The following is a 13712-nucleotide window of genomic DNA, read 5'->3' on the forward strand; positions in this document are numbered from 1 at the left end:
GCTGGGAGCGATGTAGCCGAGATAATCTCTTTCGGCGCGTGAAGGATGGTGGTCTGGGGTTGGCGCACCTCTTCTTGCGTCAACTAGTAAACAGGTTCTTCTTTTTTCGAGACACAAATGACCCATTTCTACGCACCGCTATCCAAATGAGGTTGTCAAGATCACTTCCCGAATTCGTTGTAGGCACCGAAATAATGCCAGGACCAGTTCGTGGTTTCTTTAGGGAAATAATTCAGAGTGTTTCCTTTTTGCGTGTTCGTTTTTCTAGTGCATATTTGTGGAGTGTAAAACGGAAAACGTTATATCGTGATTTATGTGACAGTGTATTGCTGGTACCCATGTACAGAGCCCTGTACAGTGGAGGCCCAGGCCTAGATGTATTGAAAAGGGTGAAGAAGATGCCAGTTCAACCAGCCACTAAATCGTTCTTCTTTAAATTACACACCGGTACTCTACCTGTTAAAATCTTTCTTGAACAACGTGGGTTCTACATGCCATGGGGAACCCACTGCCTTATATGTAAAAAAGCAGAAAGCATAGATCATGTCTTCATCCACTGTTGGGAAGGGGTCTTTTTCTGGGACGTGTTACAAAGGACTCTAAAAAAAGAGCTACCTATAGATCCCCACGGAATCAGGTTTCTGCCAGTATATGACGACGAAGGTTTCCCGTACGACGTCATCATGCTTACGGGCCTCCACTGTTTATGGCGCGCAAGAATGGCGGGCTACCATTGTGACCCGGATGCCCGACCGGCGCGTTTATACTTTCGAGAATGTATGCAAAAATATGTAGAAGTGCAGAAGTTGCAACAGCCTGTTCCTGAGTGGCTGCCGAGGGTTGAACCCCTGACAGCGCTCAAGGAATTTTAATACGACAATGTCATGCCACAGTAGCGGACGGCAACGAATGTGTATATTACTGTTTCTTGTTCCGTTTTTGTATTCATTATTTCCTTTTTGTCTTTTTCTTTCGTTTCTGTGTATATCATTTAAGGAATGTGTGTTGTGGTGACATGTCGAGGATTGGCAATAAAGAGAAAAAAAAAAAAAGGGGGTGTAGCTCAGTGGTAGAGCGCTCGCTTCGCATGTGAGAAGTCCCGGGTTCAAACCCCGGCACCTCCAGTGTGGTGTAATATTAAACTTTTTATCACTTTATTTCGCAACACAAAGAAAGCAATCCAATTATTTAAAAAGAAACGATGCTACGTCACTTCCATATAAATAAGTAATACTCGCATTTCTCACGCTGGCTTTCACAACTCCACGTCCTCACAAGCGCCGTTTCTTTAACGACAACGCTAGGATGACTGCAGGCACATCAGGTGTGCAGCAACAAGATTGATTTAAAGGAAGCTTTTTCCACTTTCTAGCGGCTACTGGCTTTGAAGAACAATAAATTGTCCACACATGACACCCTTTGTCATTCCGGGGGTGTAGCTCAGTGGTAGAGCGCTCGCTTCGCATGTGAGAAGTCCCGGGTTCAAACCCCGGCACCTCCAGTGTGGTGTAATATTAAACTTTTTATCACTTTATTTCGCAACACAAAGAAAGCAATCCAATTATTTAAAAAGAAACGATGCTACGTCACTTCCATATAAATAAGTAATACTCGCATTTCTCACGCTGGCTTTCACAACTCCACGTCCTCACAAGCGCCGTTTCTTTAACGACAACGCTAGGATGACTGCAGGCACATCAGGTGTGCAGCAACAAGATTGATTGAAAGGAAGCTTTTTCCACTTTCTATCGGCTACTGGCTTTGAAGAACAATAAATCGTCCACACATGACACCCTTCAATATTCCGGCGGTGTAGCTCAGTGGTAGAGCGCTCGCTTCGCATGTGAGAAGTCCCGGGTTCAAACCCCGGCACCTCCAGTGTGGTGCAAAATTAAACTTTTTATCACTTTATTTCGCAACACAAAGTAAGCAATCCAATTATTTAAAAAAGCGATGCTACGTCACTTCCATATAAATAAGTAATACTCGCATTTCTCACGCTGGCTTTCACAACTCCACGTCCTCACAAGCGCTGTTTCATTAACGACAACGCTAGGATGACTGCAGGCACATCAGGTGTGCAGCAACAAGATTGATTGAAAGGAAGCTTTTTCCACTTTCTAGCGGCTACTGGCTTTGAAGAACAATAAATCGTCCACACATGACACCCTTTAATATTCCGGGGGTGTAGCTCAGTGGTAGAGCGCTCGCTTCGCATGTGAGAAGTCCCGGGTTCAAACCCCGGCACCTCCAGTGTGGTGTAATATTAAACTTTTTATCACTTTATTTCGCAACACAAAGAAAGCAATCCAATTATTTAAAAAGAAACGATGCTACGTCACTTCCATATAAATAAGTAATACTCGCATTTCTCACGCTGGCTTTCACAACTCCGCGTCCTCACAAGCGCCGTTTCTTTAACGACAACGCTAGGATGACTGCAGGCGCATCAGGTGTGCAGCAACAAGATTAATCTAAAGGAAGCTTTTTCCACTTTCTAGCGGCTACTGGCTTTGAAGAACAATAAATCGTCCACACATGACACCCTTTAATATTCCGGGGTGTAGCTCAGTGGTAGAGCGCTCGCTTCGCATGTGAGAAGTCCCGGGTTCAAACCCCGGCACCTCCAGTGTGGTGTAAAATTAAACTTTTTATCACTTTATTTCGCAACACAAAGTAAGCAATCCAATTATTTAAAAAAGCGATGCTACGTCACTTCCATATAAATAAGTAATACTCGCATTTCTCGCGCTGGCTTTCACAACTCCACGTCCTCACAAGCGCTGTTTCATTAGCGACAACGCTAGGATGACTGCAGGCGCATCAGGTGTGCAGCAACAAGATTAATCGAAAGGAAGCTTTTTCCACTTTCTAGCGGCTACTGGCTTTGAAGAACAATAAATCGTCCACTCATGACACCCTTTATCATTTCGGGGGTGTAGCTCAGTGGTAGAGCGCTCGCTTCGCATGTGAGAAGTCCCGGGTTCAAACCCCGGCACCTCCAGTGTGGTGTAATATTAAACTTCTTATCACTTTATTTCGCAACACAAAGAAAGCAATCCAATTATTTAAAAAGAAACGATGCTACGTCACTTCCATTTAAATAAGTAATACTCGCATTTCTCTCGCTGGCTTTCACAACTCCACGTCCCCACAAGCGCCGTTTCTTTAACGACAACGCTAGGATGACTGCAGGCACAACAGGTGTGCAGCAACAAGATTAATCGAAAGGAAGGTTTTTCCACTTTCTAACGGCTGCTGGCTTTGAAGAACAATAAATTGTCCACACATGACACCTTTTATCATTCCGGGGGTGTAGCTCAGTGGTAGAGCGCTCGCTTCGCATGTGAGAAGTCCCGGGTCCAAACCCCGGCACCTCCAGTGTGGTGTAATATTAAACTTTTTATCACTTTATTTCGCAACACAAAGAAAGCAATCCAATTATTTAAAAAGAAACGATGCTACGTCACTTCCATATAAATAAGTAATACTCGCATTTCTCACGCTGGCTTTCACAACTCCACGTCCTCACAAGCGCCGTTTCTTTAACGACAACGCTAGGATGACTGCAGGCACATCAGGTGTGCAGCAACAAGATTGATTGAAAGGAAGCTTTTTCCACTTTCTAGCGGCTACTGGCTTTGAAGAACAATAAATTGTCCACACATGACACCCTTTGTCATTCCGGGGGTGTAGCTCAGTGGTAGAGCGCTCGCTTCGCATGTGAGAAGTCCCGGGTTCAAACCCCGGCACCTCCAGTGTGGTGTAATATTAAACTTTTTATCACTTTATTTCGCAACACAAAGAAAGCAATCCAATTATTTAAAAAGAAACGATGCTACGTCACTTCCATATAAATAAGTAATACTCGCATTTCTCACGCTGGCTTTCACAACTCCACGTCCTCACAAGCGCCGTTTCTTTAACGACAACGCTAGGATGACTGCAGGCACATCAGGTGTGCAGCAACAAGATTGATTGAAAGGAAGCTTTTTCCACTTTCTAGCGGCTACTGGCTTTGAAGAACAATAAATCGTCCACACATGACACCCTTTAATATTCCGGCGGTGTAGCTCAGTGGTAGAGCGCTCGCTTCGCATGTGAGAAGTCCCGGGTTCAAACCCCGGCACCTCCAGTGTGGTGCAAAATTAAACTTTTTATCACTTTATTTCGCAACACAAAGTAAGCAATCCAATTATTTAAAAAAGCGATGCTACGTCACTTCCATATAAATAAGTAATACTCGCATTTCTCACGCTGGCTTTCACAACTACACGTCCTCACAAGCGCTGTTTCATTAACGACAACGCTAGGATGACTGCAGGCACATCAGGTGTGCAGCAACAAGATTGATTGAAAGGAAGCTTTTTCCACTTTCTAGCGGCTACTGGCTTTGAAGAACAATAAATCGTCCACACATGACACCCTTTAATATTCCGGGGGTGTAGCTCAGTGGTAGAGCGCTCGCTTCGCATGTGAGAAGTCCCGGGTTCAAACCCCGGCACCTCCAGTGTGGTGTAATATTAAACTTTTTATCACTTTATTTCGCAACACAAAGAAAGCAATCCAATTATTTAAAAAGAAACGATGCTACGTCACTTCCATATAAATAAGTAATACTCGCATTTCTCACGCTGGCTTTCACAACTCCGCGTCCTCACAAGCGCCGTTTCTTTAACGACAACGCTAGGATGACTGCAGGCGCATCAGGTGTGCAGCAACAAGATTAATCGAAAGGAAGCTTTTTCCACTTTCTAGCGGCTACTGGCTTTGAAGAACAATAAATCGTCCACACATGACACCCTTCAATATTCCGGCGGTGTAGCTCAGTGGTAGAGCGCTCGCTTCGCATGTGAGAAGTCCCGGGTTCAAACCCCGGCACCTCCAGTGTGGTGCAAAATTAAACTTTTTATCACTTTATTTCGCAACACAAAGTAAGCAATCCAATTATTTAAAAAAGCGATGCTACGTCACTTCCATATAAATAAGTAATACTCGCATTTCTCACGCTGGCTTTCACAACTCCACGTCCTCACAAGCGCTGTTTCATTAACGACAACGCTAGGATGACTGCAGGCACATCAGGTGTGCAGCAACAAGATTGATTGAAAGGAAGCTTTTTCCACTTTCTAGCGGCTACTGGCTTTGAAGAACAATAAATCGTCCACACATGACACCCTTTAATATTCCGGGGGTGTAGCTCAGTGGTAGAGCGCTCGCTTCGCATGTGAGAAGTCCCGGGTTCAAACCCCGGCACCTCCAGTGTGGTGTAATATTAAACTTTTTATCACTTTATTTCGCAACACAAAGAAAGCAATCCAATTATTTAAAAAGAAACGATGCTACGTCACTTCCATATAAATAAGTAATATTCGCATTTCTCACGCTGGCTTTCACAACTCCGCGTCCTCACAAGCGCCGTTTCTTTAACGACAACGCTAGGATGACTGCAGGCGCATCAGGTGTGCAGCAACAAGATTAATCGAAAGGAAGCTTTTTCCACTTTCTAGCGGCTACTGGCTTTGAAGAACAATAAATCGTCCACACATGACACCCTTTAATATTCCGGGGTGTAGCTCAGTGGTAGAGCGCTCGCTTCGCATGTGAGAAGTCCCGGGTTCAAACCCCGGCACCTCCAGTGTGGTGTAAAATTAAACTTTTTATCACTTTATTTCGCAACACAAAGTAAGCAATCCAATTATTTAAAAAAGCGATGCTACGTCACTTCCATATAAATAAGTAATACTCGCATTTCTCGCGCTGGCTTTCACAACTCCACGTCCTCACAAGCGCTGTTTCATTAACGACAACGCTAGGATGACTGCAGGCGCATCAGGTGTGCAGCAACAAGATTAATCGAAAGGAAGCTTTTTCCACTTTCTAGCGGCTACTGGCTTTGAAGAACAATAAATCGTCCACACATGACACCTTTTATCATTCCGGGGGTGTAGCTCAGTGGTAGAGCGCTCGCATCGCATGTGAGAAGTCCCGGGTTCAAACCCCGGCACCTCCAGTGGGGTGTAATATTAAACTTTTTACCACTTTATTTCACAACGCAAAGTAAGCAATCCAATTATCTAAAAAAGCGATGCTACGTCACTTCTATATACATAAGTAATACTCGCATTTCTCGCGCTGGCTTTCACAACTGCACGTCCCCACAAGCGCCGTTTCTTTAACGACAACGCTAGGATGACTGCAGGCACAACAGGTGTGCAGCAACAAGATTAATCGAAAGGAAGGTTTTTCCACTTTCTAACGGCTGCTGGCTTTGAAGAACAATAAATTGTCCACACATGACACCTTTTATCATTCCGGGGGTGTAGCTCAGTGGTAGAGCGCTCGCTTCGCATGTGAGAAGTCCCGGGTTCAAACCCCGGCACCTCCAGTGGGGTGTAATATTAAACTTTTTACCACTTTATTTCACAACGCAAAGTAAGCAATCCAATTATCTAAAAAAGCGATGCTACGTCACTTCTATATACATAAGTAATACTCGCATTTCTCGCGCTGGCTTTCACAACTGCACGTCCCCACAAGCGCCGTTTCTTTAACGACAACGCTAGGATGACTGCAGGCACATCAGGTGTGCAGCAACAAGATTAATCGAAAGGAAGCTTTTTCCACTTTCTAGGGGCTACTGGCTTTGAAGAACAATAAATTGTCCACACATGACACCCTTCATTATTCCGGGGGTGTAGCTCAGTGGTAGAGCGCTCGCTTCGCATGTGAGAAGTCCCGGGTTCAAACCCCGGCACCTCCAGTGTGGTGTAATATTAAACTTTTTATCACTTTATTTCGCAACACAAAGAAGGCAATCCAATTATTTAAAAAGAAACGATGCTACGTCACTTCCATATAAATAAGTAATACTCGCATTTCTCACGCTGGCTTTCACAACTCCACGTCCTCACAAGCGCCGTTTCTTTAACGACAACGCTAGGATGACTGCAGGCACATCAGGTGTGCAGCAACAAGATTAATCGAAACGAAGCTTTTTCCACTTTCTAGCGGCTACTGGCTTTGAAGAGCAATAAATCGTCCACACATGACACCTTTTATCATTCCGGGGGTGTAGCTCAGTGGTAGAGCGCTCGCTTCGCATGTGAGAAGTCCCGGGTTCAAACCCCGGCACCTCCAGTGTGGTGTAATATTAAACTTTTTATCACTTTATTTCGCAACACAAAGAAGGCAATCCAATTATTTAAAAAGAAACGATGCTACGTCACTTCCATATAAATAAGTAATACTCGCATTTCTCACGCTGGCTTTCACAACTCCACGTCCTCACAAGCGCCGTTTCTTTAACGACAACGCTAGGATGACTGCAGGCACATCAGGTGTGCAGCAACAAGATTAATCGAAACGAAGCTTTTTCCACTTTCTAGCGGCTACTGGCTTTGAAGAGCAATAAATCGTCCACACATGACACCCTTTATCATTCCGGGGGTGTAGCTCAGTGGTAGAGCGCTCGCTTCGCATGTGAGAAGTCCCGGGTTCAAACCCCGGCACCTCCAGTGTGGTGTAATAATAAACTTTTTATCACTTTATTTCGCAACACAAAGAAAGCAATCCAATTATTTAAAAAGAAACGATGCTACGTCACTTCCATATAAATAAGTAATACTCGCATTTCTCACGCTGGCTTTCACAACTCCACGTCCTCACAAGCGCCGTTTCTTTAACGACAACGCTAGGATGACTGCAGGCACATCAGGTGTGCAGCAACAAGATTAATCGAAACGAAGCTTTTTCCACTTTCTAGCGGCTACTGGCTTTGAAGAACAATAAATTGTCCACACATGACACCCTTTATCATTCCGGGGGTGTAGCTCAGCGGATTTCACTTCCGGCCACCACAGCGGACGGTCACGGAATGTTGTGCTCCGTAGGGGCGGTTCATGCGGCCCAGCCGGGCCGCGGTATCAGGCTTACGGAAACGTCTTCACAGGATTACCAGCTTGTTTTGCCGCATCTGCCATCAGGTATGACCGTGTGTAATACCGTGTTTTTGCACGGTGATTTGAAGGCCAGGCCCTATCGAGTCGAACATTTTCGCGATGCGCTTGACCGTCATAAGCTGTTGCCGGAGGTGGTGGCCCTCGGGGCCTACCAGATGAACCATGTCTGGGCTATAACATTCAAGGACGAAGTCGGAAAAAAGAAGCTGCTGTCAGCGAAGGCCTTTAGTGTCAAAGAACACCGCTGCGTCGCCATTGACCCTTGCAACCAGGATATTAGAATGAAGCTGTTCTGGCTGCTTCACACGACTCCCGACGAGGACGTCAGAGCAGCCTTGGCGCCGTTCGGAACGGTGACCGAAATTTCCAGGGAGCGGTGGCGAGTACCAGGGTGCGGCGACAAAGGTTCTCACACGCGTCTGGTATCGTTACGGCTGAAGGCTGGTATGACCATGGAAGACATCCCGCATCAGCTACGAGTATCAGAGGACCATGCGCTCGTGATTGTTCCAGGCAGAGCTCCGCTCTGCCTCCGATGCCGCGGCACCGGCCATATACGGCGCGAGTGCCATGTGCCAAGCTTTGGACTCTGTCGTCGTTTCGGCCACGACGAGACCCAGTGCGTGAGAAGCTACGCTAACGTGACCGGGTCTGGCCGGAGCGACGCGTTAGACGAGCACTTGATGGATCAAGCGGACGCGGAAGAGACTGCTGGAGCGGGCGGAGACCCACGAGGCACGGAAGAGAAGCCAGTGGTCATTGCAAGCGTCAAGTGCCAACCCAGAAAGGGCAGTAGCGAGGCAGTGGCCAAGAATGAAGTGCAAAGTGAACCGTCTGCAGAAAATTCTACGGTGCGTGAATGTGAGGGAGACGCGGAGGCTGCCGAGGGCGCTCTGCGACAGGGCAACTCTGGCGCTGCCTTCATCGAAGAATCCGGCGAGAAAATGGACCAGGCCAGCGCCGTCTCAAAGAGACCTCGCGAAATACCCGATCAAGATGTCAGGCTTGAGCAAGACGACGGTGACAGCAGCGAAGGGCCACCCACGAAGGCTTCCTCTTTCCGGCGGTCTACACTCAAGCCCGAGCCGAACGTTCCGCTTGAGAGGAGGCCGACGCGAGAACATCCACCTGAGGGGCGCCAGACGCCGACCAATCCGCCAGGTGGTCGGCAGACACCGACCGTCCCACCAGACGGGCGACAGACGCCGACTGTCCCACCAGATAAGCGGACAACGCCGACAGTTCCCCCGCGGTAGCGGGGTGCTGCGGAACCTTTAAGTGAATGATGAGTAGCGCATTTGGTAACGTCATGCCTTCGCCGTATGAGACGGAGCTTATGATGGTGTAGGGTTTTGTTTTTTGTAAGTTTGGCGGTCTTTGATCTCCGAAATGTATTGTAGTTTGTGCTTGCTCTTCTCTTTCAATGGCAAATAATCATGGAATAGCAATACGTATTGGCACGCTTAACGTACGAGGGCTAACGGCTAGACGGCGACAAGCACAATTAAGTCGCCTGATGCTGGAAAACGACATAGATATTCTTGCTGTTCAAGAAACTAAAATTGAAAGCGAAGAGCAAACGGACAAAATGGTTCAGGTTTTTAAATCCCGTTACAACACTTGTGTTTGTCATGGAGTTGGTAAGGCCGGTGGCTGTCTTTTATTTTTGCGTAATTCAATAGGTATTGTTGCGCAGAGTGTAATGTCGGCCCAAGATGGGCGATTGGTCCTATGTGATTTCCCTTTCAATAATATTGATTGGCGAATTGTCTGTGTGTACGCTCCAAACAAAATTAGTGATAGGAAATTTTTTTTTAACTTTGTTGAGTCACACCTGACGTGTGAAAGAAATGTTGTTCTTCTTGGTGACTTCAATTGTGTTTGCATGTCCGAAGATAGGGTGCCCAGTAAAATAATACGGGATACAAGTGCGCATCAACTCTGCGCAATCGTGGCAGACTATGATTTAGTAGACGTTGGAAGCATATTAAGCGGTAACAGTGTTGTTTTTACTCATTTCCAAGGGCAGAGTCACGCTCGACTAGATCGTTTATACGTATCAGCAAACCTTGCGCGAACGGTCAGTAGCTACGCAGTAAAGCACGTGAGCTTCAGTGATCACAGCCTAGTAACGTGTACATTGGGCACGAAACATAGAGGGTCTCACTTTAACTGGGAACTGTGGAAAATGAACGAAACGATCTTAAGTGATGAATGGTTTGTCAAAATGGTAAAAGGAAAAATTGACGTAATGCAAATAGATGCTACAACAAATTGGGCTGAGCTGTGGGAGCAGTTTAAAATTGAAGTGAAAATGAGTGCGATCGAGAGGGCTTGTGTGATGCGTCATAAAGCTAAACAAAGAGAGAAAGAACTGCAAAGCATGCTCGATTATTTTCTAAACGCGGAGTGCACAATACCGGGATTGTTTTCGAAACAGATTAGAGAAATTAAACGCGAACTTGAAAGGGTGGACGCTCAAATTTACCAAGGAGCCGCGATAAGAGCACGATCCGAGAGGCTGTGGCTGGGAGAGGCGCCAACTAAGCGCGCGCTCAGTGACGAAAAGGGTTACGCATCCAAAAACATAATAAAAGAAATTTGTTTTAACAACACAGTGTCAAAAGACCCAGAAGTAATTGAAAAAGCTTTTGTTGAACACTACCGAGCGTTGCTCGGTAGGCAGGTGCCCGTAACAGAAGAGTTTGTGAACACCTTTCTAACACTTCTGCCAAAATTACAAGACGAAATAAAAGAGGGACTCGAGAGACCGATCTCTGCGAAAGAAATTACAGAAGCCATAGAAGATTTGGGTAAAGGAAAGGCGCCTGGACCAGACGGCCTAGGAGCAGCTTTCTATAAAACTTTCAAGGCCGAAATAAGCGAGATACTGCACTGTGTAATATCAGAAGCTCATGAAACTAAGCACTTGCCGCCATCATTCAGAAAAAGTCATGTTGTGCTTATACCGAAAACCACCGATACGGTAAAGCTGAAATCTGTCGCTGGATACAGGCCCATAAGTCTTACGAATTCGGATTATAAAATCTACATGAAGGTGCTCGGAAAAAGGATGCAGTCAGTTATTAAATCCATAGTAGGCCCACACCAAACATGCGGGATTAGGAATAGAACAATATTGTCGAATATTCACATCGCTAGGAGTATATTGGAATGCTGTGATGCGAACCTCGAATGTGTAGCAATGGTTCAGTTAGACCTAGAAAAAGCTTTTGACAGGGTTGCTCACAGCATACTTCTTGCCCTGCTAAAACACATTAATGTAGGCGAAGTGATTCAGGACGGAGTAGCCATGGCTTATGAGAACTGTTCCGCTCACCTTATAATCAATAAAAGACTCAGCGAAAATATACCAGTATTATCCAGTGTGCGCCAGGGGTGCCCTTTGTGGCCCTTACTTTTTGCGATTTTTCTTGAACCTTTCTGTTTGAAGGTACGAGAAAACGAAAACATTCGCGGCTACCGTCTTTTAACTCAGGAAGTAAAAATACTAGCTTACGCAGATGACATCGCACTTTTTTGCATTGACCAAGAGAGCATTCGGGAGGCAGTCAAGGATGCAAGAAAGTTTTGCAGTCTAACGGGGAGTGCCATAAGCTGGCCAAAAAGCTTAGGCTTCTGGCACGGTGAATGGGACAGCCGGCCTGCAGTGTTAGAAACAGTACCGTTCACAGATACGCCAACCAGTTATCTTGGTGTTCCTTTGGAATACTATCGCGACACCACGACGCAATGGACTGAACAAACTGAGCGGGCTAAAGCACAAACAACGAAGTGGGGAGGCAAGAATCTGTCAATATTCACGAGAGCCACTGTCTGCAATTTATTTCTTGTCGCTAAAGTGTTTTATATGTTGCAAGTTTTATGTATATCCCGAGTGTGTGTACAAAAGTTGCACAGGGTTTTTGCTATGTTCGTGTGGGGATCAGGATGGGAGCGCACGAGTCGTCTGAATCTGTTTCACGCTGTGCAGAAAGGAGGGTTGGGTTTGTCCCATTTATTTTTGAAACAAGTAGTGTCGCGTTTCATGTTCTTGCGCGACGAAAGCGATTGTTTTTTGCGGTGCGTTATCCAGACGCGATTAGGTGACGCACTGCCAGAATATGTTGTGACGTCGTATGGCATACGTCAAGTGGTTGTCCGAGGTTTTTTGTTTGAAGTGATAAGCTCTTTCCGTTTTCTAAAAGTATACTTTTCTTTGGAATACCTGAACACAGTCGCAAGAAAGCGATTATACCGAGATTTAGTTAATATCATGTGTCCAGTACCAATATACCGTGCAGTATATGCACTGGGGCGTGAGCAGAATGTCTTAAAAAGAGTTAAGAAAATGCCTGTAAGAGCAACAACAAAAACTTTTTTTTTCATGCTACACACTGGCACGCTTCCTGTCAAGCCATGGCTGCAGGAGAAGGGGATCTTTGTACCCTGGAGTGTGAATTGCCAGATATGTCAGAAACCGGAGACAATGGAGCATATTTTTCTGGAGTGCAGGGACTCAGTCTTCCTATGGGACATTCTACAAAGGACACTAAAAAAAGAATTTCCTTTAACACCTTTTGGAATCCGTTTTTTACCGTTTGAAGAGACAGAAGGCGTGCCATGTGATATGGTGATGTTACTCTGCATGCACAGCGTGTGGAAAACACAAATGGCGGTGCGTAATGAGGATGTTGACGCAAAACCGGCCAAAGAATATTTTGCTGAAAATGTATTGTACATTCGCGAAGCGTTTAAAGCGCTCAGCGAACCACCTGAGTGGTTAACAGCATTTGAACAGCTTGCAAACATTCAGCCTTTTTAAACCAAAATTAAACGACAAGGTACACCCGCACATTGAACTGTCTTTTTTGTTTTGTAATCGCAGCGGAGAATAGCTGTGAAGCGTGTATTTGTTATAAAACAGGCAATAAAGAAAAAAAAAAAATCCGGGGGTGTAGCTCAGTGGTAGAGCGCTCGCTTCGCATGTGAGAAGTCCCGGGTTCAAACCCCGGCACCTCCAGTGTGGTGTAATATTAAACTTTTTATCACTTTATTTCGCAACACAAAGAAAGCAATCCAATTATTTAAAAAGAAACGATGCTACGTCACTTCCATATAAATAAGTAATACTCGCATTTCTCACGCTGGCTTTCACAACTCCACGTCCTCACAAGCGCCGTTTCTTTAACGACAACGCTAGGATGACTGCAGGCACATCAGGTGTGCAGCAACAAGATTGATTGAAAGGAAGCTTTTTCCACTTTCTAGCGGCTACTGGCTTTGAAGAACAATAAATCGTCCACACATGACACCCTTTAATATTCCGGGGGTGTAGCTCAGTGGTAGAGCGCTCGCTTCGCATGTGAGAAGTCCCGGGTTCAAACCCCGGCACCTCCAGTGTGGTGTAATATTAAACTTTTTATCACTTTATTTCGCAACACAAAGAAAGCAATCCAATTATTTAAAAAGAAACGATGCTACGTCACTTCCATATAAATAAGTAATACTCGCATTTCTCACGCTGGCTTTCACAACTCCGCGTCCTCACAAGCGCCGTTTCTTTAACGACAACGCTAGGATGACTGCAGGCGCATCAGGTGTGCAGCAACAAGATTAATCGAAAGGAAGCTTTTTCCACTTTCTACCGGCTACTGGCTTTGAAGAACAATAAATCGTCCACACATGACACCCTTTAATATTCCGGGGTGTAGCTCAGTGGTAGAGCGCTCGCTTCGCATGTGAGAAGTC

At 45.6% G+C, this 13712-nt stretch overlaps 18 non-coding genes across 18 annotated transcripts; all 18 read left to right on the plus strand.

Moving 5' to 3' along the window:
• The first annotated feature begins 1052 nt into the window (after positions 1-1052).
• TRNAA-CGC (transfer RNA alanine (anticodon CGC)) lies at positions 1053-1124 on the plus strand. The gene has a single exon. It is a non-coding gene; the product is annotated as a tRNA-Ala (tRNA).
• A 305-nt stretch (positions 1125-1429) lies between these two features.
• Positions 1430-1501, plus strand: TRNAA-CGC (transfer RNA alanine (anticodon CGC)). Its single transcript has one exon. It is a non-coding gene; the product is annotated as a tRNA-Ala (tRNA).
• Positions 1502-1806: 305 nt separating this feature from the next.
• Positions 1807-1878, plus strand: TRNAA-CGC (transfer RNA alanine (anticodon CGC)). The gene has a single exon. It is a non-coding gene; the product is annotated as a tRNA-Ala (tRNA).
• Positions 1879-2181: 303 nt separating this feature from the next.
• Positions 2182-2253, plus strand: TRNAA-CGC (transfer RNA alanine (anticodon CGC)). Its single transcript has one exon. It is a non-coding gene; the product is annotated as a tRNA-Ala (tRNA).
• A 679-nt stretch (positions 2254-2932) lies between these two features.
• Positions 2933-3004, plus strand: TRNAA-CGC (transfer RNA alanine (anticodon CGC)). The gene has a single exon. It is a non-coding gene; the product is annotated as a tRNA-Ala (tRNA).
• Positions 3005-3309: 305 nt separating this feature from the next.
• Positions 3310-3381, plus strand: TRNAA-CGC (transfer RNA alanine (anticodon CGC)). Its single transcript has one exon. It is a non-coding gene; the product is annotated as a tRNA-Ala (tRNA).
• Positions 3382-3686: 305 nt separating this feature from the next.
• On the plus strand, positions 3687-3758 carry TRNAA-CGC (transfer RNA alanine (anticodon CGC)). The gene has a single exon. It is a non-coding gene; the product is annotated as a tRNA-Ala (tRNA).
• Positions 3759-4063: 305 nt separating this feature from the next.
• Positions 4064-4135, plus strand: TRNAA-CGC (transfer RNA alanine (anticodon CGC)). Its single transcript has one exon. It is a non-coding gene; the product is annotated as a tRNA-Ala (tRNA).
• A 303-nt stretch (positions 4136-4438) lies between these two features.
• TRNAA-CGC (transfer RNA alanine (anticodon CGC)) lies at positions 4439-4510 on the plus strand. The gene has a single exon. It is a non-coding gene; the product is annotated as a tRNA-Ala (tRNA).
• Positions 4511-4815: 305 nt separating this feature from the next.
• Positions 4816-4887, plus strand: TRNAA-CGC (transfer RNA alanine (anticodon CGC)). Its single transcript has one exon. It is a non-coding gene; the product is annotated as a tRNA-Ala (tRNA).
• Positions 4888-5190: 303 nt separating this feature from the next.
• On the plus strand, positions 5191-5262 carry TRNAA-CGC (transfer RNA alanine (anticodon CGC)). The gene has a single exon. It is a non-coding gene; the product is annotated as a tRNA-Ala (tRNA).
• Positions 5263-5941: 679 nt separating this feature from the next.
• Positions 5942-6013, plus strand: TRNAA-CGC (transfer RNA alanine (anticodon CGC)). The gene has a single exon. It is a non-coding gene; the product is annotated as a tRNA-Ala (tRNA).
• A 303-nt stretch (positions 6014-6316) lies between these two features.
• On the plus strand, positions 6317-6388 carry TRNAA-CGC (transfer RNA alanine (anticodon CGC)). Its single transcript has one exon. It is a non-coding gene; the product is annotated as a tRNA-Ala (tRNA).
• Positions 6389-6691: 303 nt separating this feature from the next.
• On the plus strand, positions 6692-6763 carry TRNAA-CGC (transfer RNA alanine (anticodon CGC)). Its single transcript has one exon. It is a non-coding gene; the product is annotated as a tRNA-Ala (tRNA).
• A 305-nt stretch (positions 6764-7068) lies between these two features.
• TRNAA-CGC (transfer RNA alanine (anticodon CGC)) lies at positions 7069-7140 on the plus strand. Its single transcript has one exon. It is a non-coding gene; the product is annotated as a tRNA-Ala (tRNA).
• A 305-nt stretch (positions 7141-7445) lies between these two features.
• Positions 7446-7517, plus strand: TRNAA-CGC (transfer RNA alanine (anticodon CGC)). The gene has a single exon. It is a non-coding gene; the product is annotated as a tRNA-Ala (tRNA).
• A 5395-nt stretch (positions 7518-12912) lies between these two features.
• On the plus strand, positions 12913-12984 carry TRNAA-CGC (transfer RNA alanine (anticodon CGC)). Its single transcript has one exon. It is a non-coding gene; the product is annotated as a tRNA-Ala (tRNA).
• A 305-nt stretch (positions 12985-13289) lies between these two features.
• On the plus strand, positions 13290-13361 carry TRNAA-CGC (transfer RNA alanine (anticodon CGC)). Its single transcript has one exon. It is a non-coding gene; the product is annotated as a tRNA-Ala (tRNA).
• Positions 13362-13712: the final 351 nt, after the last annotated feature.

Source organism: Dermacentor andersoni, chromosome 3, assembly GCF_023375885.2.
Source record: "Dermacentor andersoni chromosome 3, qqDerAnde1_hic_scaffold, whole genome shotgun sequence".
Taxonomy (NCBI): Eukaryota; Metazoa; Arthropoda; class Arachnida; order Ixodida; family Ixodidae; genus Dermacentor; species Dermacentor andersoni.